The sequence below is a fragment of the Panthera tigris genome, chromosome A2 (assembly GCF_018350195.1).
Source record: "Panthera tigris isolate Pti1 chromosome A2, P.tigris_Pti1_mat1.1, whole genome shotgun sequence".
Classification (NCBI taxonomy): Eukaryota; Metazoa; Chordata; class Mammalia; order Carnivora; family Felidae; genus Panthera; species Panthera tigris.
In genome coordinates this window covers 148022591-148048640 of record NC_056661.1, presented here as the reverse complement: position 1 = coordinate 148048640, position 26050 = coordinate 148022591, and the positions used below count along the sequence as shown (strand labels likewise).

General features: G+C 40.2%; 1 protein-coding gene and 1 pseudogene across 1 annotated transcript in view; one reads left to right on the top strand and one right to left on the bottom strand.

Annotated features, from left to right (window-relative positions):
• EXOC4 (exocyst complex component 4) overlaps positions 1-26050 on the bottom strand; it is a 745858-nt gene that overhangs the window by 321218 nt on the left and 398590 nt on the right. The gene's annotated exons all lie outside the window — the stretch shown is intronic.
• Positions 18437-18978, top strand: LOC122234869 (annotated as a pseudogene).

Below are 26050 nucleotides of genomic sequence, written 5' to 3'. Positions count from 1 at the left end.
TTAATATACTTGGAGTGCCTACCACCACATTATTTTTCTGAAAAATTCCTCTACATGTCATATTTTGACAAGAAAATCTTCACTGGCTCCAAACTGATGGGAGGATGACTCTTTAGTCTTACATTAAGGGCCCACCACAAATCCAGTCCTATTCTCCCCAGAATGAGCCCTTAGCCTGACAAAACTGGTCCACTCACTGTCCCCAGAGCACGCCTGCTCTCACACATTCTCACCTTTCCCACCTTTCTTGGAGAATCATTATCCTTCCTCTATAGCTAATGTTTACTGAACATTTACTAGGTGTTACCTGTCTATTTTATTTTATCTCACTACAACCCTATGAAGAATCAATTATTATTATTATTATTATTATTATTATTATTATTCTAATTTTCCATCTCTGAAAACTGAGGCTTAGAGAGACTAAGGGTCTACAGTTACATAGCCAGTAAGCAGGCAAGCTAGGATTGGAATTAAGGTCTCTACTTCCAGGCCCCAAACTCTTGACCACTCTAGTGCAATGAGCAGGATTATCTGATGGTGACCCCCAGAGCTCACTCAGTGTTGCTTGGAAACACACTAGTTGGAGCAGGTGAACACCTTTTTCCCAACAGAAGGGACTGCACTCCAGGTGAAGGTTAGCTATCCACAGCACTGATGGCTTTGTCCTTCAGAAGAGGAGACTGAGACTTCCCTTGGGTCTGAAAGCATCTAGAGACTAGGCAGCTGACATTCTCGGACAACTTCTGGAGGCAGCTGGGACTCCAAACTGAACTGCTTGGACCTAAGCAGCCCCAGTGCTCCCTCAATGACAAGGATGCTTTCTCATTCCTGGCGATGATAAGGCAGAATAACAGGAGATCTCAAAGCCACTCTGAAAGCTCGCCAGAGCCAAAGCCCCCATACACTGCTCTGGGGGATGATGGAGAATGGGGGGAAACTGTGTTTTCTTTTGTCTTGCTGACTTAGCTGTGTATGTATTCCTCTTCCCCAGTAAAATCTATTCCCTAACTGATGCTGCGTGAGGTTGTGCAGTCTTTGAATTGATAACAAGATGGAACCTAATGGACAGAACGACCCTCTCGCACACATCTTACCCACTCTTTCAAGACTGGGCTAAAATCTCATTTCTCAAATGACAAAGTTCCTGACTCTCTTTAGCAAAGGGAGACCCTTGAACCTCTCAACAACAGCATAGGTTACCCTTCGGTGTCTGAACAAAGCACATCTTTGCTATATATCATTAGTTTAGGCATCTTTTCCACAAATATGCATTTGGATTTTATGGAAATTTTAAGTTTCCCAAATGTAGGGGAGGGACCCTATATACTTAACACCTTCAACAGTGGCAACACCACACATCTAATATAGATTTTCTGGCTGTATGTATGTTAAGTCTGTATGTATATTTTGTTCTTCAGAAGGCCACATTTCATCCACTCATTGCATACATATAAGCACCTGCTATATACTGAGCCCTATGTTGGGTCTGGGTTTACAAGAACACTGTTTGGACACAAGGAACTCCTAACATAGCAGAAAGATGGATATATGAGTGTTGTATTATAATAAAATTATACAGATCTATGGGGGGGGGGAGAAGATTGTGGAGAGCTTTAGATTGGGGGTATGGGGAGAAAGGGGGACACACACAGAACACTCACAGTTTTGTTGGGCCTTGATGAATAAAACAGACTAAAAGGGAGAAAACTTCTACAACTGAATGAGAGACATATATCAGAGATATACAGAGATATGGCATGAGCCATCTGAAAGGTTACATAAAAAAAGTAGTGAAGCTTTCAGAAATTCTAACAATTCATCTTTGTCTGGATTGATCTTTTCTTTTCTTTCCTTCTTTTCTTTCTTTCTCTTTCTTTCTCTCTTCTCTCCTCTCTCTTACTCTTTCTTTCTTTCTTTCTTTCTTTCTTTCTTTCTTTCCTTCTTTCTACAGCTAAATCTGAATCTATGGAAAATATCAAATACAATTACTTGCTATCAAAACAAAAAAAAACCTTAAAATGAACTTAAAAATAGTTTATTGTTTCTTTCTTTATATCTGAGTCTAAGGAACATAGAGCTGGTGTGAAATATTGCCAAATAAAGAAAGCTACTTTTAAAGAACATTTTCTAAAACTAATGTAAAAAAATCAACTCTTTAATTACACGAAAATACTCTAGAAGAAAGCTCCAATCCCAAGGTATTTTTCTTTGTATATCTAGTGGCAGGAGACCAGATCTTTATTAAAAATCACTTTAAATCTTCAAGTCTAACAGTTAAGGTCAGATGTGCAAAATGCATCCTGCCAAGATGATCAGGGAGGACTTTGCTCACAGATCCTTCCAAAGCAGTGCTCTCCTCTCTCCAAATTTTCCAAGTCACGTGTATAAATAGGTTGTGCTCACAGAAGAGTGAATACACACAGGTACTCCCACTCTAACAAGCCCTTGCAATCCCTGGTTAAGTTTGCTCTTTCTACCATACTGAAAGCCTCTGGAAGGTAGAGTCCCATGGCAACTTTTTCATGGCTCTGTCCCCAGCACTTAGCAGTGCTCTGCACACAGGAAGTATTCAAGAAATATTTGCTGAGTGAATTGCTGAATGAATGGAATGCTTCTAGAAAAAGAATATTGGCTAAGTATCAATACTAGAACAAACCTCTCTGAAGGTAGCAGTCTAACATATAGTCTTTGAGAACTTGCCTATAATATTTTTAAGAAGAAAAAACTTATTTTTTAAAATGCATATTTATTTATTTTGAGAGAGAGAGAGAGTGGGCGCATGAGCGTGAGAGGGATAGGGGCAGAGAGAGAAGGAGAGGGAGAATCCCAAGCAGGCTCTGTGCTGACAGCACAGAGCCTGATGCGGGACTCCATATCACAAACTGTGAGATCACAACCTAAGCTGTAATCAAGAGTTTGATGCTCAATCGACTGAGCCACCCAGGAGCCCCAAGAAGAAAAAAAGTTCTTGATCGGGATATACTTTCTATGTAACTCAAGGCAAAGCTATTTGCTTGAATGACTGTGCATCACCTATAAATAGTGCTCCCCATTTGAAAAGAAATAATATGGCTCTTGGAAACAACTTTCCTATAAAGAAATATGCTTTCTACAGTAAGACTAAGAGTTTCCACAAGAAGTAGCCTGCCTAGTTTGTGTCTGTACCACAAATAGCTCTTCCTCCCCAAGTAAGATAATTCAAGGCCCTAGCATTCTAGCATCATCATCCCCCACCCCCCAGACCCAAATGCCCCTGAAAGTGAAGAGAAGACAAACAAGCAATGTCTGGTGAAATAACACACAAAATGCAGAAGAAGGCACCATGTTTGAATTTATCACAATTAAGACAGAAAGTCCCTAAGAAGTAGGAATTCAGAGAAAAATAAAAAAGAAGAGCAAGGATAGGCCAAAAAAAAAAAAAATTTCAAGTCCCTAAATTCACTCCAAATACAGGGGCCTTTATGTTTAAGATTCTAAATTACTCTTACTTTTAATCTCTAACCTGGGATCTCTCGCATTTGTTGAACTCCCAATACGACCACCCCCCTTCCCCAATCATTGGAAACCATTAAAGACTCTAATGGCTACTTCAGGGCCAACAGGGAACGAGTCACAGACAGATCCATTTTTGTAGTCCACAGTCAGGTAAAGAAAGGCCATTTCCAATTGGGAGTGTTCAGTGGTGGCAGCAAGAGATAAGAGAACAGTGAGACCCCTGAAATCCCCAAGTAACTGGCTTGGCAGCCCAAAGCCTAGAATGCTCAGTGCAAGGTTATCCACAATTGGTGTTCTGTCCTCTAGCTCTCCCCTATTTACTCAAGCCAGCAAGAACCAGTGGCTCTTTTGAGGATTTTGAGAAAGGCCAAATATGGAGGAAAAAAACATTAACTGAAATCAGGCTTATACTAAAAGTTTTTTGGAGACCAACAGATACAACCTACCCCATTACATAGAAGAGAAAAATGAGGCCCAAAGATGGATGTCTTTCTCAAACTCATATAGCGACAGAGGAGAGACATATAAAAACATCCAAGGTGATCTACACATCAGCATGCTTTCAGCAGCACCAGGAAGAGGGTCTATTTTCTCATGTGACAGTAAGTCCCAAAGGTGGTGAGGGCTGCAGGAATGGTAAAATCAAGGCTCTTGTTTCAGCTGTCTGTGATTCTCTTGGTTCTTCACTCCTCTGTAGTCAGCTTGTCTTCCCTTATAATTGCAAAGCAGAGAAAACCTCTCCCAACTCTGGAATCCTTCCTTTCAGTCTGATGGGGCCAGAAAATAATTTGGACTTAGTCTTCTTCACTAGCTAAGCTTCCTTAAGAGCGCCTAAACTAGCACAGTATTAGAAGTATTCAAGGGCTAGTATAATGGCACCGACTATAGGCGAGTAGACCCCAGGCCGGCAGAGTCTGTGGTCCTCAGACTGCAGGGGGTCTCATCAGTATCTAGTTGAGTCCATTTTCCCTATAAACATCCATGAATCACTTAATACCATGTACTTCTTTGAGACACTCAAAAGTGATCACGTGTATCTTATCTGGGTTTCAGTTTGTGCATTCTTCTTCAAAAATCCATGAAAGTCTCTGCTTTGAGTTTCACTAAATCCATTTCTCTCTCATTTCAGCCTGAACATTGCAATCCAGCTCTACAGGTAGCAAATTGAAATGTTTAGTGGCCCATTGCAGACAGATTGAATCTGAAAAGAATACGGCAATAAGAAAGAAGCAAGGCATCAATATGATACAGTAAAGCTCTCGCCAACGACAGTGATGATGTAGGTGAATGATTGAGCATTTGTTAAACTTCTCCCATTGTGAGAGTAACCTATTATTTTCCTGGTTGTGCGACGAAATGCCTCAATCACCAAAAGAAGAAGTCAGTAAAAAATGATATAGCTTATTTTCTACTGCTGTTGTTCTATGGGGACGGTATGGCATGTCGTACCTCGCTCCCCCCCACCCCCCCACCGACTCCACTAAATTTATCCCTGTGCTAAATTTATCCCTGCCCATCATTCATTTTGTAAAATGTTTGATATCTTGGTGGTGGTGGCTTTTCCTTTTCTTCTCCTCCTTCTTCGTTTTTGTTTTTTTGCCGTTGATAGAATTAAGCCTGACATAGCTTAACTTTCAGGCTAACATGACATGGTTATCTGATTTAGGATTACTTATAAAAAGGAAAATAAAAAGCACGTGGCAATAGTGTTAAAGCAAAACAAAGAGGAAGTCAGTACAACTGCTCTGGAATTCGCTTCTTTGTCTGACTGCACAGTAAACATAGCTGGGGTTACAGAAAGGTCTCATATAGTAGCATTTCATATCTGCAACCACCAGTTTATATCCCAACTGGTTTCCATCTCCAACTCAGCTCGCCTCTCTGAGAAATCCCCACCTACAACATGAGCCACAGCAACTGTACTGCCGCAGGGCTGTGAATGAGAGGGAAGACACAGGAAGGCACCTTACAAGGTCCGATGCAGAGGAGATGAGCATATTCCTTGAGGGCCACCCCATTCTGAGATGTGAGCCTCACCATTACCCGTGTGCGGTTGCTACCGTGCTTCTCCCCAAGTGCTATGGAATGAATGCTATGTCCCCCTAAAACTCATGTTGAAGTCCTGAGAAGCCCCAGTGGGATGGTATTTGGAGGTGGGGACCTCCCAAAGTAATGGAGTCATGAAGGTAGAGCCCTCATGAACGAGGTGAGGGTCATGATGAGTCAGGAGAGAGATGATCTCTCTCCAGCAGGCGAAGACACAGCAAGAGAGCAGCCACTTGCAAATCAAGAAACAGGTCCTCACCAGACACAGATCTGCTGGCACCTTGATCTTGGACTTCCAGCCTCCAGAACTCTGAGAAATAAATTGCTGCCATCGGCCACCTATGGCATTTTTGTTACAGCAGACTCAACTGCCTAAAATAGCACATATCGTGTCCTAGATGCCCGACAACTACCCCACGCACTGTTTTGTTAAATTCACAAGGTCTCCCAGGGCTGATACAAACTTGTCAACATTCATAGGCAAAGTGCTAAGCATCTAAAGGTCAATGTTCTTGCTCACCTGCCATTTGATGCTAAGAAAATAATGGTGGCCGATTTACGTGTAGCATAACACGTCTGTAACAATAACCACCATTATAATAATAGTCCCCTAACACACGTAGCATGTACCGGGGGCTACGTATTGGTCTAAGAGCTTCACTCACAAAAATCCTATCAAGTGGGTTCTATTGCTGTCCCCATTCTACAGATGAAGAAATGGAGAGATTGAGCCCTAAGTCATCTGCCCAAGGTTTCAGAGCCAGGAAGAGAGTGGCACCAAGGCAATCAGGCTAGAGAGCCCCAGGTTCTTTACCATGACACTAGGATCTCACACCTCCCTGAAAAGGAAATAGAAAACACATGATGGTAGTGATGACTGCATCCCGGGAAATCTTAAACACAACGCTAAGCTCACACAGGCAACCAAGAGATGTAATCCTCCAGTACGTAAAGTCTGAGATTCGGCCAAACACATTCTAAACATGACTACGCCCCCTCCCTTGGGCCGGACGTAGTCAAAACCCTAATCTGCTAAGGAAGAAGATGATTATCCAGGTAACAACTCTACGTGCTAGGGCAGAGCCCAGCAACAAGCTGCTGGGGATCATCAGCATGCAACACGTTTCACTGTAGCCGATCAAGAAGTGTGGCTCTGTCTTGCCTCCTTTCTATCTATTTTACGTTTTTCTCTTGACATCACCTCCTGAATTCTGTTCCTTCACAAAATCCATTTCTATCGTACGGCCACCAGAGTCAACCTTGGCGGACGCTGCCTGATTATAATGGGCTGTCCTTTGCTATGACAGACTATGCTATTAAAGAGGCAACTGCTTATCAGAATCACATCCTGAAGATAGAGCCCATTAAGAGCCGTCCTGTTGTTACTGAGGGGAAGCAGTCATTTGTGCAACCAAATAGACTAGACACATCACATGTAATTTCTTCTGAAGATAAAGCTAAGCCCAATACTACAAAATGATTGCTTTGAATAAAAGCAACTAAAGGATGAGCAGACTTACAAGGTTCTAACATTATTAAATGCTGACATTTGGAAAGGTACTCTTATAAAGAGGGTGACCTGGGAGACAGTATAGTAGTGGAACCGTGGGGTAAAGGGGTCAGACAGAACAAAGTTTAATTACCATTCCTGGGGCTTACTGGTTGTGCAATATTGAGCAACTTACTGAGACTCAGTTTCTTCATCTTTAAATTGGAAACAGGATAATGCTAGAGGCTGCATGGTCATGGTAGGACTTTTGAGAGAGTATCAAATACTCAGCAGAGTGCCTTCAGTGAAATAGAAACTTCTCTTCCACCAGAATTGAAGCTCCATGATGGCAGACATTCCTGTCTTTGTTCTCCAGAACATAATACATGCTCAATAAATATTTAATGAATAAACACACTGGTTGCTTTTTTCCTTGAGACAACATCAATTCAAGTCAGTTCCTCTTTTTCAGTGACAAAGAAATTATTAGGACTAGATATGTTACGGAACCCTTTCAATCAGTATGTCCCTATGTAGCCAACCGGAATAGATGTTCTTTCCCAAACTCTATTTTCAACTCAATCTGAGCTTCAAGCTAATCATTCATTTTAGTCTGTAAGTCACTTATGAAGAATTTCTTTTTCCCGTACTGACCACATATTCTACTTTTCTGTCTTCTTTTTCCTATAATTCTTGTAAATCAGGAAAGTCAGCTGCATTCTAATAGAAGAGCTAAGGGTTTTCTAAGTCAGAAGCAGGACTTATCTTGGCTGACAGCTGGGTGGCCCAGGCTCAAAAGTTCTCGAAATCTGAGGGTTTTCATTAGGTTCTATCTTGAGGATTTCAAAAAAGCACTTTACAAATAATATGAACTGTAAAGCACCATGCAAATTTCAAGTACCATTTTTATTATTCCATTATCTAAGCAATTGTCCACTGTCACTTAAGATAAGCAGAATTTCAAAATTTCAAGTCCTTGTATCTGTCAGAAACAAAAATGGTAACATACATTTTTCAGAAATAAGCATTTGAGAGTTGAGGGGAAAAAATGAACAGATTTCTATAATCTAAAATAGGAAATGTAATTGAATTAATTGGTATACCATTGTCAATTCTCTTTTTCTTTGTTTCTACTTAACAAGTGTCTTGTCATTTAAAAAATTTTTTTAATGTTTATTTATTTTTGAGAGACAGAGAGAGGCAGGGTTCAAGTAGGAGAGGGGCAGAGAGCGAGAGGGAGACACAGAATCCAAAGCAGGCTCCAGACTCTGAGCTGTCAGCACAGAGCCCATTGTGGGGCTTGAACTCACAAACCATGAGATCCTGACCTGAGCCGAAGTCGGACGCTTAACTGACTGAGCCACCCAGGTGCCCCATGTTTTTTGTCATTTTCTTAACTAATCACCAGTATAAGTTGATTTCTATCAAAGCACCTGACAATTATATGCTAAATGAGTCCCTTGGCTTCAATTTTTTGTCAGTTTAAGAAAAAAAAAAAAAGGTAGGAAAAGGCCACTGAGTATATACACACAAACTAGTGTAAGAACTGATTTGTTTTTTTACCAGAAATAGAGACAGTGAACACCTGAGATACGAAAGCAGTCCCTCTGTGATGAACTGAATGTTTGTGTCCCCCCCCCCCCCCCGCCCCCTGAGAATTTGCACACTGAAGCCCAATGTGATGGTTATTTGGAGGTGGGGTCTTTGGGAGGTAGTTAAACTTAGATAAGGTCATGGTAAGGGAGCATCCCGATGGAATCAGGGTTCGTTTACGCAAAGTAAGAGACATCAGCGCGTCCCCTCCACCATGTGAGGACACAGCAAGGTGGGCCACCTATAAACCAAGGGAAGTCACCACCAGAACTCAACCAGGTTGGTACCATGGTGACCTCGGACTTCCGACGTCCACAACAGTGGGAAATAAATTTGTTTCCTACGCTGCCCAGTCTAGGGACTAAGACACCCCCTTTCATATTCATATGAATTGGGCCTAAGAGTCTAAAGTTGCAGAATCTTCTGTTTGCAATCTCTTTTGAGAAGCGGATTACTCAGGTAACCCCACACCTCCCCTCAGAGCTGCTGGGGGGGGGGGCAGCCCTCCCCAACAGGAATGTTCATGAAAGCTGCTGATGGCTCCAACGGGGAGGCAGGAAGACTTTTCTTCCCCAACCTGAGAAGGAATCAGCAAGGACTGGAGCTTTCTGTGGTTCTTACTTTGAATTTGGGAAATGTGGCTTCTGTCAGCAAACAAAGAAAAATAATTCAGGCAGCTCTTTGGCAGATAGTCTTTGCGTCCATGTATATTTAGAAAGCTATTTTTTTTCCTACCCTGTGTTTTGTTTTCTTGTTTTTGAACTTTCTATAGTAAGGAAGCAGCGATTACTGGAGAAACTGTTAAATGATCTCTGATTTCATCCTAACTGCATTGTTCTCAAAATCCCGACCCTCCTTGCCCCTCACGCTGGGCGTAGACAAGGATGTGACTGCGTGGCCCGGTACAGTGGCGGAAAAAGCCGCGTGCAGCTGTGAAGTCAAATGTGGGCAGCCTAAACTGAGATGTGCTCTAAGTGTCAAATACACACCGGGTTTCTAAGATTTAGCATGAAAAGAAGAATGTAAAATATCTTGTGATTTTTGTATTAATTACAGGTGGAAATTGTGGAAAATTAATGAAAGGAAGTCTCATTTCGAATGGAGACCGGCAGGGGGCGCACACAGGAAGAGAAGGACCCTGGGCACAGATTTCACTCTCCCAGCAGGCAGAAGAAAGGCTTTCCTTCTCCCCCAGCAACAGCCCAGTCGAGGAGAGACCTTCACAACTCAGCCACAGGAAAAACAAGGATACTTGGCACTCCAATGGGCTTTTTGTTTGTAACAGCCTTCCCAACTCCCCCCTCTTCTCTGTACCCTTCCTTGGTTTTCTGGAATTGCCTCTGGTTTTGACATAGCTTGCTTGTCTCCGATTGCAATTCTCTGGTATTCTGAAATAAACCCATTTTTGCTGATAAAATAACTGGCAGTTTTATTTTTTAAGATTAACAAAATCACATTTTGGATGTGTTGGGTGAAATAAAATATTATTAAATTTATTTCACCTGTTTCTTTACCCTTTTTTTTCCTAACGTGGCTCATATTATCTCTCTCTTGGAGAGTGCTGATCTGTACACTTAGTAGGCAACCAAAAGCTATGTTCAATGTTCACCTAGGAGTCTGTATAGTTGTATACACGTACACACAAATACAAATATACGTATGTGTGTCTATCACCTTTGCAGTAGGCATTTGTAACTGATCAATCAAATTTGTAAATTCTTATAAAGTACATATACTTTATAAATTCTTATAAAGGTACGATGCTGGAAATGGTTTAACTGGATGTTTTCATCATAATAATTTAATTATATTGAGGCTAATGGAACGAATAAAATACAAAGGTATACACATGTGTAATTTTTCACATAGAAATCTGCATGCATCATGCATACATCCACAGGATGGTCATCAAGTGACGATTCAAATTGGATGGGAGGGAAGTCCATTAACACGTTATCAGAAAGGCCAAGTGAATACTATACTTTTGTCTTTAAAAAAAACTTGAATCACTTTTAAAGCTATAAATGCAGCGGAACTTCTACCTAAATGCGGTCTGGTAGAAAATATAGTTTAATACACAAATACAGCACATGAGCAATTGGCACAGCAAAGCCCCAGTGGAAGCAAGCTCTTTGACAGTGCCTAAAATGATCTGATCGTTAGCTTCTGATCTGGTTGATCTTGTTTAATTGTGTTAATATTCAATTTCATTAAAATCTTTAAGGTAATACTATGCTTCAACTCAGCTCCAATTCAGATGATCCTATCAGAGATTGTGAATTACGCAGTCTTATTATATTCTGCTCAGGTCTTTTGGAGGATAAGAGTTATGCGAATAATGGAAATTTTCTGAAGTTTAGGACTATATTTTAATTTTAATTACTCAGAAGAATTCGACGAATTAAGAATTCGGCAAATTAAGACTTGCTAGGTATTTTTAACCCTTTGATGGAATACCACTTGCCGATTTAACATACTGTTTATTTTCATTGATACCCATCTCTGCATTTTATTCACAAACTCCCTGCCTATCTGTCCTGTTTCTTTCACCAAGTAAGAATATGCTATAATATAATTGCTGTTTTTTAAAAAAAATTTTCAATGTTTATTTTTGAAGGGGAGAGAGTGCGTGCGCCTGCCTGCGAGCATCAAAGGAGGGGGCTAGGGGTGGGCAAAGAGAGACACAGAATCGTAAGCATGCTCCAGGCTCTGAACTGTTAGGACAGAGCCCGGCAAGGGGCTCAAACCCACGAACAGTGAGATCATGACCGGAGCCAAAGTCGAACACTCAACCAACTGAGTCACTCAGGCGGCCCAGATAATTGCTATTTTTTTTTTTTTTCAAATACGATAATGTAAACATCCAAATAAAAGTCGTTCAAAATACTTGCCTATGGATGTTAGATATTAACCTCAGAGCTACTGACACTGTTAAAACTATTCTACTTCAGAAACTGCCTTTAAAAATGAAATGGTGGTGTGCCTGGGTGGTTCAGTCAGTACAGCATCGAACTTGGCTGAGGACAAGATCTCATGGTTCATGTGTTCGAGCCCCACGCTGGGCTTTGTGCTGACAGCTCAGAGCCTGCTTCGGGTTCTGTCTCCCTCTCTTTCTGCCCCTCCCGTGCATGTACGCTCTCTCTCTCAAAAATAAACATTAAAAAAAAGTGAAGTTGTTACATATCTTTGTCTATTACAGATTTTTTGGATCATTTAAAATGACTTAAACCTCTAATGAATATAAAAGTGAACAAATTAGGTACTTTCATTTGGTGTTATAAAAATATGTGTGCATGTGTACACATACACATAGACTATATGTAAGTATATATAACATATATGAAGATATATAAAGCAATTGTACTTAACCTTTGGGTCCTTACATTTTCTGTAAGGTAATTCCAAAGGAAGATTAAAAAAAAATGTTTAGGGGCACCGGGGAGGCTCAGTTGGTTAAGGGTCCAGCTCTTGGTTTCAGCTCAGGGCACATGGGAGGCTCAGTTGGTTAAGGGTCCAGCTCTTGGTTTCAGCTCATTCGTGAGTTCAAGACTCACATCCATCTCTGCGCTGATGGTGCGGAGCCCCCTTGGGATTCTCTCCCTCTCTCTCTGCCCTTCCTGCTCTATCAAAATAAATACATAAACTTAAAAAGAAATGTTTGGAGCAAGGGTGGCTTTTTTTTTTTTTTTTTTTTTTTTTTTTTTTTTTTTTTTAGAGAGAGAGAGAGCGAGAGCACATGAGTGCATGCACTGGAAATTGTCAGAGAGAGAGAGACAATCTTAAGCAGGCTCCATGCTGAGCCTGACACAGGGCACGATCCCATGACCTTGAGATCATGACCAGAGCCAAAATTAAGAGTGGAACAGTTAACCTACTGAGTCACCGAGGTGCCCTGGTAGAGTTTTTTATATTAAAAAAATAAGGAGTTTCATGGATAAAATTCAATTAGATGATCAGATCTGGAATATTTACTAAAAAAAAAAAAAAATCAGTCCTATGATCTTTCTTTCTTTCTTTCTTTCTCTTTTTTAAAAATATTTTTGAGAGAGCGCAAGCAGGGGAGGGGCAGAGAGAGGAGCACAGAGGATCCAAAGTGGTCTCCACACTTACAGCAGTGAGACTGATGTGGGGCTTGAACTCACAACCGTGAGATTATACCTGAGCCGACGTCCAATACTCAACCAACTAAGCCACCCAGGTACCCTTTACGTCATCTAAAAAATCAGCTGCAGACATATTTACTTTACTTTCTTTCACACTCCTAGGTTATAATCAGAATTATAGTCATAGTCCACTTCCTTTTAAGTAAATATAGACAGTGAGCTGTGCAAGATCATTAAGCTTGAAAATGGTGGAGCCTGTTGTCCCTGGTCACACTGCTTCCACACTAATTCACAGCTGGAGCTCCCCTTTCCTTTTCAAATTCAAATAGGCCAGGTATTCTCATTCTCAAAGTCACAATATTTATTTTGTGTGGATGTTTTTTTTTCCAGACTACATTTAACCAAATTAAGTTACTTAGTCCCTGGAGGAAACTATAAAAACTCAATTGTCCCTTCTACCATCACGAATTCCATATAGTGATGGCAGTAATAGTCCCTTACACTGATTACCCTGGACACTAATGGGTTCTTTTCTCTTTACAACTAGTGTTGTGGATTCTCTCCCCAAAACCACAATCTCTATTAGCTTTTGGAGATTTCCTTCTGAAATCACAACTACCTCTAACTGCCCTCTTGGAATTAAACTTTAATTCATGTTAAGCCTAGGATTTGAATTTGATCAGCTGAATTTTCTTAAAACAGATACTATCAAGATGATATTTAATAGCAGAGAAGAACTCTGTTTTTTTCCCTTTATTAACAAATAAACTACAACATAGAGTGGTCCCTGCAATGTTCCTTGGACCACATTGGATAACTAAGTCTCCATATAAAAAACAATTACCAAGCCAACCTACTTCAGGAAATAAAACATAAATTCAATAAAATAAATGAATGTGGATTGTCCATTGTTATTTGTTGTAATATTATCTGGCATATACATGTTGACTAGGACCTATTAGCAAAACAATAGACTTACAGGCTCAAAATCACAAATTCCAAGGTTGGGTATTTTAACATGTGTCTTCCCCAGAAAACCTCTTTATTAATGAATAAATGGAAATGATTTCCTGCACTTTTCGAATTTGCAAAACTCAGAGAGTAAATCAGAGACAAATCCAGGAAAAGAGTAGTCCACAACCAATATCTTTCAATTTCTTTTGTTCACACACAAAGTCAAGATGACTTTGATATAAAGAACTTGAATCAACATCATACAGAATTCATTTAGTGCAGCTTCTCTAAACTGTATCTTTAAAAAAAAAATAGTCTCTCAAGAGAAGAGTAAATTTAAAGATGGGGTTAAAACGTAACTTCGTAAAATACTCTATGTTATATGAATCTTTCTGGCACTCTGCACTTCAGTACATTATAGTTCAGAAAAGTCCTGGAGTTAAAAAAAAAAAACCAACCCCCCCCCCAAAAAAAAAAAAAACTACTAGATTTTATTTAAGCAAGGGTTTCCCCCCGCTAAGTTCTGCCTTGTCCTTTACAGGCCATGACTCCAGCTACATTTCCTGGGGCACTAATGTCTTTTGGAACAGTTTGGCAAATGCTGTTTTATTGAAAAGTATGTAGGATTGAAAGACAAATGATTACAGTGTCAGACTAAATTTAAGGAACCTTCTATATGACTCTAACAAGCTTTTTAGTTACTCTGGAACTCAGTTTTCCTAAAAATAAGAGTCACAATATGTATCTCGCAACTGATAATGAAAAATCAATTGCTCTAGTACGTTCTCCATTACAACAGCAAGTAATAAACTTTATTCATTAAGCCAAAATCAAACATTTAGAGAATGTGCAATACTTTAGACTCTGCTGGAGCACCTAGAGATGGTCCTTACATCTCACAGTAGTAAAGAAGACACACATTCAGATAAATCTCTACAGGAAGTAACGCACCTAATCACCGATTCAGCATAAAAAGGGTCAGGCAGGCAAAACTCTACTGAGGAGTGGATCTGAAGGCTGATCATAGATTTGCACGAGGGGCTAAGGCAAAGGGCATCCCAAAGACACAGAGGAGTTTAAGAATATGAATCTCTGAACAGTCTAAATGTAAATATAACCCTCTGTAAATATAGTTCACACTGGCCTCTTTAGTGTGTGTTAAGATTTCACCCTTACAAACATTTGCATCATATCGTGTGGTTCTAAAAAGGTGATGTTGATACTAATTAACAGTAACAGGTACTTTTCAAAAGCAACCTCAAGGTTACTGCATACCTTTATAAGAAATAATATATTCATGGCATCAAACTGGTAAAACACATGTCTACTCTTATTGACTAAATTATTATCATGACCCTATTTTTAATTTCCATATTATAGACACAGGACATGCACAAATAAATTAACCATAGGCCTCCAAACTTTAACATTCTATGCAAAATCTAAATGCATGGCCTTAAAAACCATTAAGAGAGAAAAACAACAGCCAACATACTTGAGTAAATAAAAAACCAAGACATTAGATCCTGGTACAGAGTAACATGCCCACTAAATGTTGGTAGTTCTTTTCACGAGTTGAAGAGATATATAATGTATAGTGCTAAAAAATAAAGCTGTACAATACCCCTATGCATTGTCTTTCATATTAGTAGTTTCAACTCAAAAATGAAATCACTACTTAAAACTATACACACCAAATAAAAAAAAATAGCCGAAGGCATTCTTTTCCTGAAAAGGCACAAATACACAGAGCACAGAGGAAAAAAATAAAATCAAAGGCCACAAATATAAAATCAACTTCATCTTCTTTTTTCCTAGAGCATTTGAACTCTTTTTAATGAAGCATTCGACTTATTTGCATTTTTCTTTGTTCTTAAAACTGAACACATATATGCAGTTTAGCATAGCACGTTTATAAAACAACTAATTTCCATTGTATGGTAGTGCTGGTTATGTTAGGGGAAAAGAACGTGGGCTCCTGAGTTACATGCCTCTGGGTTTTAAAACCCATACTGTAGAACTAACTAGATGCATGACCTTGTGTAAGATTTTGTAACCTTCGGTGCTTTATGAAAAAAATTATGCAAATAATAGTATTTACCTCACAGAAAAACTGTAGCAGTTAAGTAAGATAATCTGTGAAGGTGCCTTCCACTTCTGTAGCATTAACATAAGCCATCATCTCCCTATTTTACTTTGCTTGTTTCTATGAATGAGAACAGAGATAAAGAGTAACAGAAAAGATAAGGAAGAAGACTAACCAGTCTAGGGAAAGGACCATCTCTTTATCATTCAGCCCTAAGAGAACACTAGAATTACCTTGGGAGCTTTCAAATACTAGCTTCTCAGGTCCCAGTCTTTAACCTGTAGTGTCTGAATCATTAGGGATGGGGCCCGGAGGTAGTAATTCTCATGCAGCCAAGTACAGACCAGTCAGTGCTTAGAATGTTTCCTAAAGCAATTAACACACAAAGTTGGTGCTCAGTGAATGTTTATTAAATGTATATGTTGCATAGGGTCAACTGACTGGACCATTTGTGACACGACTTAAAAAGAAAAAAAGGAATCCGGTAATTATGCCCTAGGCATGGGACACCAACAAGATTTTCTGCCTTCAGATTCGAAAACATGCAAACAAGTAAGTTAAAATATAACTGTAATAAATATAATAGAAACACAGTAAAAAGGAGAGGGGGATTAATGTGCTGTTCAAAAGCAGTTAATTTCAAGAAATCAGTAAATTATGTCACTTCAATGTCAACTACAACAATAAAAAACCCAAGAGATTATAAAGAAAAAAAAAGACCAAAATGTAAGGGGGACTATTAATTTGTTTTACAATTTATAATGTCATGCTTAAATGATCCATAATCAGTACTATATTTTGCTTTTTAATGACCTGAGAAACAGCACAGATAATCTCTGAAATGTGGAGAATACACCAACCATACGTTAATCTTCATATAAGACAGTATTATTTCAAGTGATCCTTACTACAGTCATATTTCACTATAATAAATGAATCTGGACAGGCCTTTGGCTTTTACTATAACAGGATGTGATGCACAACATTAGTTGCTCAGATAAGCATAATTCAGAACTTCTAGAATTGCATGTCAATTCTAGACATGGGGGAAGGGGGAGAGAGAGCAGGCTTTACGCCCAGAACAGAGCCTGATGCAGGGCTTGATCTGACCTGAGGCGAAATCAAGAGTCCAACGCTCAACCAACAGAGCCATCCAGGCACCCCTGCATGTCAAACTTTTAAAATGAGTAGACATTTAATGGACATCAGTCACTGTTAGTTTAACAAGGATCAACAATGACTTAAGCTGTCAATGGTTTGGTTTTGACCCAGACATTAAATAATGGCAACAACAGTAAGTTTTTCAAGACTGATACATTAGTTGAAAAGAGGCTCAACTCTTTGAGGGTAAAACATTGGCTCTTGCTATCCATAAAGTGTACTTTTTTTAACTAAAAATAAATAAAAAGAGAATATATCCTCAACTGCTTCTCTTTGCAAAAACTATTGGGCCAGAGACAGGCAAGGTGGAATCAGACCCAGATCTATTCCTTCTGGTTGCAAGGAAGAGAAGTGAAAATAATATTCAAATTCTTGAAATAAGTCTTGTGTTCTCACCTGAGCATTTACAATGACTCTCAAAATTGAACACATATCAGGATCACCTGTAAGGATTTGCAACAAAGCAAAATCCTGGGCCTGCCCTCTAGTGTTTCGGATTCCACGGGTCTGGGTGGGACTGAGAGTTTGCATTTCTAACAACTTCCCAAGGGATGAGACGGCACTGGTACAGGGGTCACCCTCTCAGGACCACTCCCCTTTTCTCTTCAGCCTTGAGCCACGCTACACAATCTGGCCACACCTACTGAAACTTTGCTCAAAAATAATTTCTTCTCTAAAGTCTTAGTGTTTTGCTATCCTGCTTCTCCCTTCCTCTAATAGACGCCCCCCCCCCCCACCTTTTTTTAATAGCCTTTCTTTTTTAGAGGCTACTGAGACCGAGTTGGGTATGGCCATCTTTCTTTCTATCCTCAGTGTGCGGACACAGGCAGCATTACACACAGTTTTACTGATTTCAGTGCATATGACCATCAAGAGAGCAACTTCTGGAATCAGATCAGACTGCCTGGGTTTGAACCAGGGTTCCATGACTTCCTTATTGTGTAACGAGGGGTATGTAACTCAAGTCGCTGAACTTCAATTTCCCCTTCCAAAACAACAAAGATATCAAAAGGGCATACCGCAGGGGCGCCTGGGTGGCTCAGTCGGTTAAGCGGCCGACTTCGGCTCAGGTCGTGATCTCGCGGTCCACAAGTTCGAGCCCCGCGTCGGGCTCTGTGCTGACAGCTCAGAGCCTGGAGCCTGTTTCAGATTCTGTGTCTCCCTCTCTCTGACCCTCCCCTGTTCATGCTCTGTCTCTTTCTGTCTCAAAAATAAACATAAAAAAAAAAATTAAAAAAAAAAAGAGCATACCGCATAAGGCCGCTTGGGCAAAGTAAAAATAATGCCTATAATGTGGTTAGCGCATCGTCTGACACGAAGCAGATGCTTAACAAATGTGATTAAGTCATTGACAATATTAAGAAACACTGATTTCTAAGAAAGAGAGATGACCAGGGGCTGCTGGAAAACGCTTGAAGGGTGTTAGGAAGAGCTATCCGAAGAGGATCCCCCCTCCGCCCCATCTTCTCTGCACTGGGAACTACTCTCCTGCCAAAGCCCCTCAGTGCAAAGTTAGTCTCTGCCCCTTCTTGGTCAGGAGCACCTCTCAGCTGCTGAGCCCATCACTGTCTGCAGTGTCGCTAAAACCACTGGAGACACTGACGGATGGAGCCTTGGCAGCTTGGCAGTCCCACACCCCCCGACCTCACGTATTCCCAGCCGCAGCTTCCGAACCAGCGCCATTTCAAGGGACAGGACACAGCAGCCAAGTGCATTGGGGCTGGGGTTGCCACGGTAGGGGTGGCTGGCTCCAGGGCTGGAACTGGGACTGCGTTTGGGAGCCTCATCATTGCTTATGCCAGGAGCCCCTCTCTGAAGCAACAGCTCTTCTCCTACGTCATCTGGGCTTTGCCCTCCCGGAGGCCACGGGACTCTTTTGCATGATGATGGCCTTTCTCATCATCTTCTCCATGTGACAGAGCTGTCTCCACTTCCCATAGGTCTTTCCCCAGGGTCTCATCTGCCCTGTGTGTTCCTTTTGGAATACCTTCCTCCCACTGCCAGGCAGCCTGGGGAAAATTCTTGACTCAGGGTTTGACAGAGGGAAGACAAATAAATACTGTGTTAATAAGGAAAAAAAAAAAAAGATTTTTATAACGTTTGGCTTTGAGATGAATTTTAAAAAGTGATTCTTCTCCCCTTCAAGAAAATCAGGAATAAAAATCTTTATTACTTCACAGCTGTCATGACTGGGCAGGTATGTGAAGATTGGGGCCATGAGATTGCTCAGTTTCCCTTACTTTGTATGTGTTGAGAGTTGAGAGATGGGAGGGGAACTGGATGAACGCTCAAGGAAGAAGCCGAAAATGGTCAGGGAAAGGGACTTTCAGCATGGTTCCGAGCAATCGCTCCACCGCGAGGATTACTTACCAAGATACAGCCGGAAGAGTGGGCTGTTTTGCTTGGAGATCAAAACATAGTTTCAGGAATGGATTTCTTCATCCATCCAGCAATACATGTGGGGATGAGAAAGACTGGACTGCATATGGAAGACCCTATAAAGATGACTAGTAACAAAGAGAAATCTAACAAGAATGGTAATCAATAGTATCATGATAAAAATATGTAAGGAAAGAGGGCATTTCAACGATTTCAGACCATACACAGAATACTGCAAATGTCTGACTGACAGAGGAGACACCATTATTTAATCCCAGAATAACTGGCACCCTTTGGTTTCTCAAGTACTCAGAATGTAGCATCAATGTCAAAACTTTCACCCAGGAACCAACGAACCATCTCCCGACAAAGAAAAATGGGCCTGGACCATGGGGCTATGTCTTCAGAAGTGTTTAAAATGACAGACAAGCTAAATTATGTTTGAAGGTTTTCTTTTTCTAAGGCAGACAAACTACGTTTTTACTAATACTGAAAGATAATTTACTTGTTTAAAAAAATATATTCAGGCCATGTTCTTCCAGTTTCAGAGCTTCCCATATCACTTATAACAGAGAATACTAATGACTAATAAAATTGGGCACCATTTCTTTTCTTATCCATCCCAAAGGAGCAATAATCACCACTATACTGTCATTTCAAATGTAAAGTGAAATCACTAATCCACTGGGACTCAGAGTAGAAAGCTTCAAGGTATTGTTTTATTGGTGCCATTTTTTTCAAGACATATTTTCATTTTGTGGAAGACTTCATTCCAGTTAATTAAACGCTGTGTTGATCAAAGGAAAAATGCATGTAGATATGTACACCATATAATGCCTATTCTATACACTGTGTGCCTACACACAGAATTCGATTTTCAGCTGGCTTCCCAAAAAGGCCAGCTCTTTTGGAGTTAATCATGCTAATATAATTTACTACCTTCTTCTGGGCTTTGGTGAAGAGCCCTATAAAATTACACAATGACCTCAGGACATTTCTATTTGCATTATGGGGTGTCTCAATCATGATTCTAAGTCTGAGTTCAATGGCATATAAAGCAATGCTAAAGAGTTCCACTCTAGACCAACTACTTTAAGAGTGCTTCAAGGCAAACATGTCCTCTAAGCCTACTGTTAAAAATAAATTTTACATATGCCTGTACACACACATCGTTTCCTAGATTCATACGCTAGTATTTTAAGATTTGATGCAAATATTTATGCCAAACAAATACCTTTATCCAGTAGGTGCTTTCTTTAAGTTACATTTCCCGGCAACTTATTAGTAATAGGTAAGCTAAAATATAATGAACAATTGCTTGAATTTATTTTAAGGCCACATTAAAGAATTAACTAGTTTGGAGAAAGGTTAGTACTTGTATTAATAATCAGGTCATGAGGTGTGGGGAACCCAGGTTCTAAGAGGCACTAGAGAGGGGCAAATACCACTGTAGAAATTTAGAATCAAAACATATGAAACAATAAGGTTACTAGAGAAAGCCAAACACTAAACTTAGTAACGTTAACTTTGTACCAGATATTAAACCTAGTAGTAACTCTTTGCCCACAGACTTATCAAAACTGTGGTAACCCCGTCAAATCTTTGCTTGTACTAGCTGATTAGGTGGAAATCACACTCTGCCGATGGTACACGGCTGGGCGTAAAAATGAGACCAAGTAACTGTCACCATCACTGAGTTCATCTAGTCCACATATAATAAAGTCCCTGTTGATGGGGTCAGACTAGAGACCTTGTTCTACAGCTAAGTGGACCCACGGCAGCCGATTCGAAGGCTGGCTAGAAGCCAAGATCATATGCTTACTCATATAAAGCTAAAAATTGAAATGAGGTAGAGAAAAAAGCAATTGAAGCATGATATAGAAGTCCAATTTTTAAAAGAATCCAAATTGTGAGAACATAAGACTACAGTAGGGAAGGCAAACATGAAAGTTAGCTGAATCACTTACTGGAAGATGAGTATTTGTGGGCCAGCTATCATTCAGATTCTATTTTCTTCTTCTACTCAGCTTTATAATGTTTATTACCATTCCTGTGATTCCCCTGTATTTTTTAATAACTCCCGAGTACATCACATACTTGCCATAACACTTGGCAATAATCTTTTTTTTTTTTTTACATTTTTTTTTAACGTTTATTTATTTTTGAGACAGAGAGAGACAGAGCATGAACAGGGGAGGGTCAGAGAGAGGGAGACACAGAATCTGAGACAGGCTCCAGGCTCTGAGCTGTCAGCACAGAGCCCGACGCGGGGCTCGAACTCACAGATCGCGAGATCATGACCTGAGCCGAAGTCGGCAGCTTAACCGACTGAGCCACCCAGGCGCCCCAACACTTGGCAATAATCTAAAGGAGTCTCTATTTGCAAAGAAAAGATCCAACTAAAAGACTGAGCAAAAGTTTTGCCAAAGGGTTTAAAAATCAAGTTAAATCTCCAAGTAAGCTGTCTTCCCATAACTCATGCTTCTCCATTTGACCAAATTACCATTGGAAAGAAGAAAATGGCGTTAATGGCCTCAGAACCACTATTCTTAACAATTTAAAAATCAGTGAGTATTTTGCTTCTCACCCGCCTTTCTCTAGTCCCACCCACGCACATCCCCCTCTTTCCCATTCATTCTTACTTACAAGGACTTCATTTATGGTTGACAAATCACAGTGACTGACAGGTGTTTGAGTAATGAAAAATAGTCACCTTCATCAAAACGGGGCACGGTATTTATTATAAATATTCAGAAAGATCAGAGGATTTTTAAGAGTATAAAGATGTTTCAGTGGTATCACTAACGATATAGAAGTCCAAATTCTACCTTGTTCATTATCAAACAACACCTTCCATTCATAAACAATTCCTAGACTTCAGCCATAAGGTTCCAAATCTCCTATTTTACTTCCTCCCCTCCACCAGTTCATCAACCCCGACTTGCCAAGGCTCAAAAATGTCTCGGTCAGGTAGAACTGATTTCATGCCAGATCTGCTTTGATCTTTCTTCTATGTGTTTAACTATTTATTTAACCCAAAAGGTAAACAGTGAATAGGGAAAGGGTTAACATTAGGCAGGGAGAGGTAAGGGACCTTCAGGGAGTCAGGCTGCAGCTGCAGGGGGGAGGCTGAGGAAGAGTCAGTGGCAGCAGGGTTTGGGAAGAAAGGAGGATGAGATAAACCTGTTCCTGACCTGTCCGAGCTAGATGCCACGCATCAAGTCTCACAAACCTTCTGATAAGGTCCCAGTAAAAAGTCTGGGACAAAAATCCTTGCTGGGTACCCAGTCGGGACCCCTCTCACTCCTGAAAGCTTTACACTTTCTCTCAACAGACTCTATCACTTTGCTCACTCTCTGTTGTCCGTGAGATTAATTCTTCGACTCTGTGAGACAAGGACCAGTGTCTCTCCCACCCTCCTGTGACAATAGGATTCACATAATTTCTATTCTCCAAATCTTTTCACACTAAGCACGTATTTTCTTCAAGAAGTCATATAGCTTCCTATTCACCCTATTCATTAAATCTTCCTATTCCTGTTCAAAATTCTATTATAAAATCTTCAGACATACAAGTACAAAGAATAATGAGTACTCATGCAGCTGCTGCCCAGTTAAAAAAATAAAACATTTGGGGTGCCTGGGTGGCTCAGTCGGTAAAGTGTCTGACTTTGGCTTAGGTTACGATCTCACGGTGTTTGAGTTCGAGCCCCGTGTTGGGCTCTGTGCCGACAGCTCAGAGCCCGGAGCCTGCTTCGGATTCTGTCTCCCTCTCTCTCTCTGCCCCTCCCCTGCTCGCACTCTGTCTGTTACTCTCTCTCTCAAAAATAAATAAACATTAAAAAAAATAATAATAAATAAAACATTCAAGCCTCGAGTATAGTCCTCTCCAATCACATTCCTCTTCCTTCTCTCACCCCTAGCAGTGACCACTATACTGACTTTAATGTTTATCCTTCTGAACTATGTCTTTATATTTTATATACACATGGACTACGAAAGAATACACAGAGACATATGTATAGTTTCTCACATTTAAACTTTACCTAAATGCCATCATATTATATTCTTCTTCCAACATTATGTTTGGGAGATTGATTCCTGTTGAGGTACACAGTTCCTGTTCAACCATTTTTTTATTACTGGGTAAGCATGCGTAGCTTTTTATTGTTGTAGCGTATCACAATATCTTTATTAATCCTTCTGTCAATTAACAGAATGTTTCCAGTTTTTAACTATACTTACTGATGCAGGTTGTACTTCATTGCTAAGTAATCTATTTTTATTTTCTCTCCATTTGCTTTTAACGTATTATCTTTGACTTTAATGTTCCATAGTATTTTGCTGCATTAAAGTATGGTCTCTTTTATCTTTCCTGTTTGGAATTCATTATGCTTCTGGGATCCAAGGGTTTTTGTCATTTATCAATTCTAGAAATTTCTCAGTTTCTATTTCCTTAGCTATTGCCTCTTTCCCATTCTATTATCTTCTTTCAAAACTCTCTTGATGTATGTTTGAACTTCTCGTCTTATCTGTTCCATTTACCTACAGCTGTGTAAAAACTCGCTGCAAAACTTAGTAACAACCACTATTTGTGGGTCAAGAATTCTAATAGGGCAGAGCACGGATGGAATGTGTTTGTTCCATGATGTCTGGGACCTCGGATGGGAACACTCAAACAACTAGGAATGACCTCAAGAGCTAGGACTGGGCTCTGAATGGTTTGGTATTCCTCAAAACATCAGAGGCTCGGGGCGCCTGGGTGGCTCAGTCGGTTAAGCGTCCAACTTCAGCTCAGGTCACGATCTCGCAGTCCGCGAGTTCGAGTCCTGCGTCGGGCTCTGGGCTGATGGCTCAGAGCCTGGAGCCTGCTTCGGATTCTGTGTCTCCCTCTCTCTCTGCCCCTCCCCCGTTCATGCTCTGTCTCTCTCTGTCTCAAAAATAAATAAACATTTAAAAAAAAAAACAAAACAAAAACATCAGAGGCTCACAGTAATTTAATGGATTTCTTTCATGTCAGCTCAGGGTTCTAAGAACAATCATTCTAGCAAACAAGGTAGAAGTTGTATAGACTTTTATGACTTAGCTTCAGAAATTATATAACATTTACACCATACTCTTGGTCCAGTCACAAATCTGCCCAGTTTCAAGGGCATGGACTCCATCTCAAGATAGGAAGGGCATCAAAGAACTGGTAGTCCCTGGAGTGCCTAGGTGGCTCAGTCAGTTAAGCGTCCGACTTTGGCTCAGGTCAAGCTCTCACAGTTCAAGCCCTGCATCGGGCTCTGTGCTGACAGCTCAGAGCCTGGAACCTGCTTTGGATTCTGGGTCTCCCTCTCTCTCTGCCCTTCTCCCTCTTTTTTTAAAAAAAATTTTTTTTTCAACGTTTTTTATTTATTTTTGGGACAGAGAGAGACAGAGCATGAATGGGGGAGGGGCAGAGAGAGAGGGAGACACAGAATCAGAAACAGGCTCCAGGCTCCGAGCCATCAGCCCAGAGCCTGACGCGGGGCTCGAACTCACAGACCGCGAGATCGTGACCTGGCTGAAGTCGGATGCTTAACCGACTGCGCCACCCAGGCGCCCCTGCCCTTCTTCTTCTTGCACAATCTCTCTCAAAAATAAGCATTAAAAAAAATTAAAAAAAATTCGTAGTCCTTTGTAAAAGTGCCACTGCAGCCTACATATTTTAACTTCTCTTTCATATTTTCTAAATATTTTGTCTTTATTCATTACTTTTAAGTAGTTTCTTCAGATTTGTCTAGTGGTTTGCTAATTCTCTCGTGTGTCTAATCTGATGTTTAAACCATGAACTAAATTCTTAAGGCAAAGATTAGAATTTTCACTCCTAGAGGTCCTTTTGGTTCTTTATCAAGACTGCCTAGAGTTTTATTTTGCCAGCAAAATATTCTTTTTCTTATTTTTTTATGTTTTTGATACAAATTTTAGTTTTTAAATATTTGAAACACATCTGTTTTGTATTCTGTAACTACTAATCCCATTTCTAAAATTATTAGGAACTAATTCAACTGCTTATTGTTTCTGCTTGACTCTAGCTCATGGTTACATATCCCCTGTGTACTTCTGTAATTTCAGGTTGTGAATTCACGTGTTAGGCAATTTTATCTATGGACAGAACTGAGGTCTGAATTCACAGCATATCCTTCCAGAGAAGAAGTGTTTGCTTTGCCAGGACGAATTTCCTCGTCATTTCTCTTTACTGCTAAGTGGATTTTTTTTTTTTTTCTATTCTACTCTTTTACTAAAGTTATAACTGTTCAAAAATTCTGTGCTTCATATGGTGGTTTTAATTCTAAAATCCCTTCTTGTGCAGGCCCAAGGTCCTGTCTCCAGTAGTGATGCAGCTGTTAAAACTCAAGCCTCCTGGTTACTGAGACTGACAAATGCCCCAAGCAGCTGCAATATCGGTATTAGCTTTACTGCTCTGGTTTTTGGTTTTCTCTTTATTTTCGTCCCCAGGAGACCTCTTACTAACAAGGTCAGCAATACATTTGAAAGGACCTTTATTACATTACATCCAGCATTTCTAACTGTTTCATACTGGGAAATTTTCCAGACTTTGTAGCTCTCAACCTTGCCAGAAATCAAAGCCCCTTCATTTTGTTTTTATGTGGTCATTTCGAATAATTTTTCTTCCCCATTTCCTTTAACCTAGGACCCACAAATGTCTCGTATTATGCAAAATCTCTTCTCCTTCATCAAACCCAGTCGTTAAAAAGTT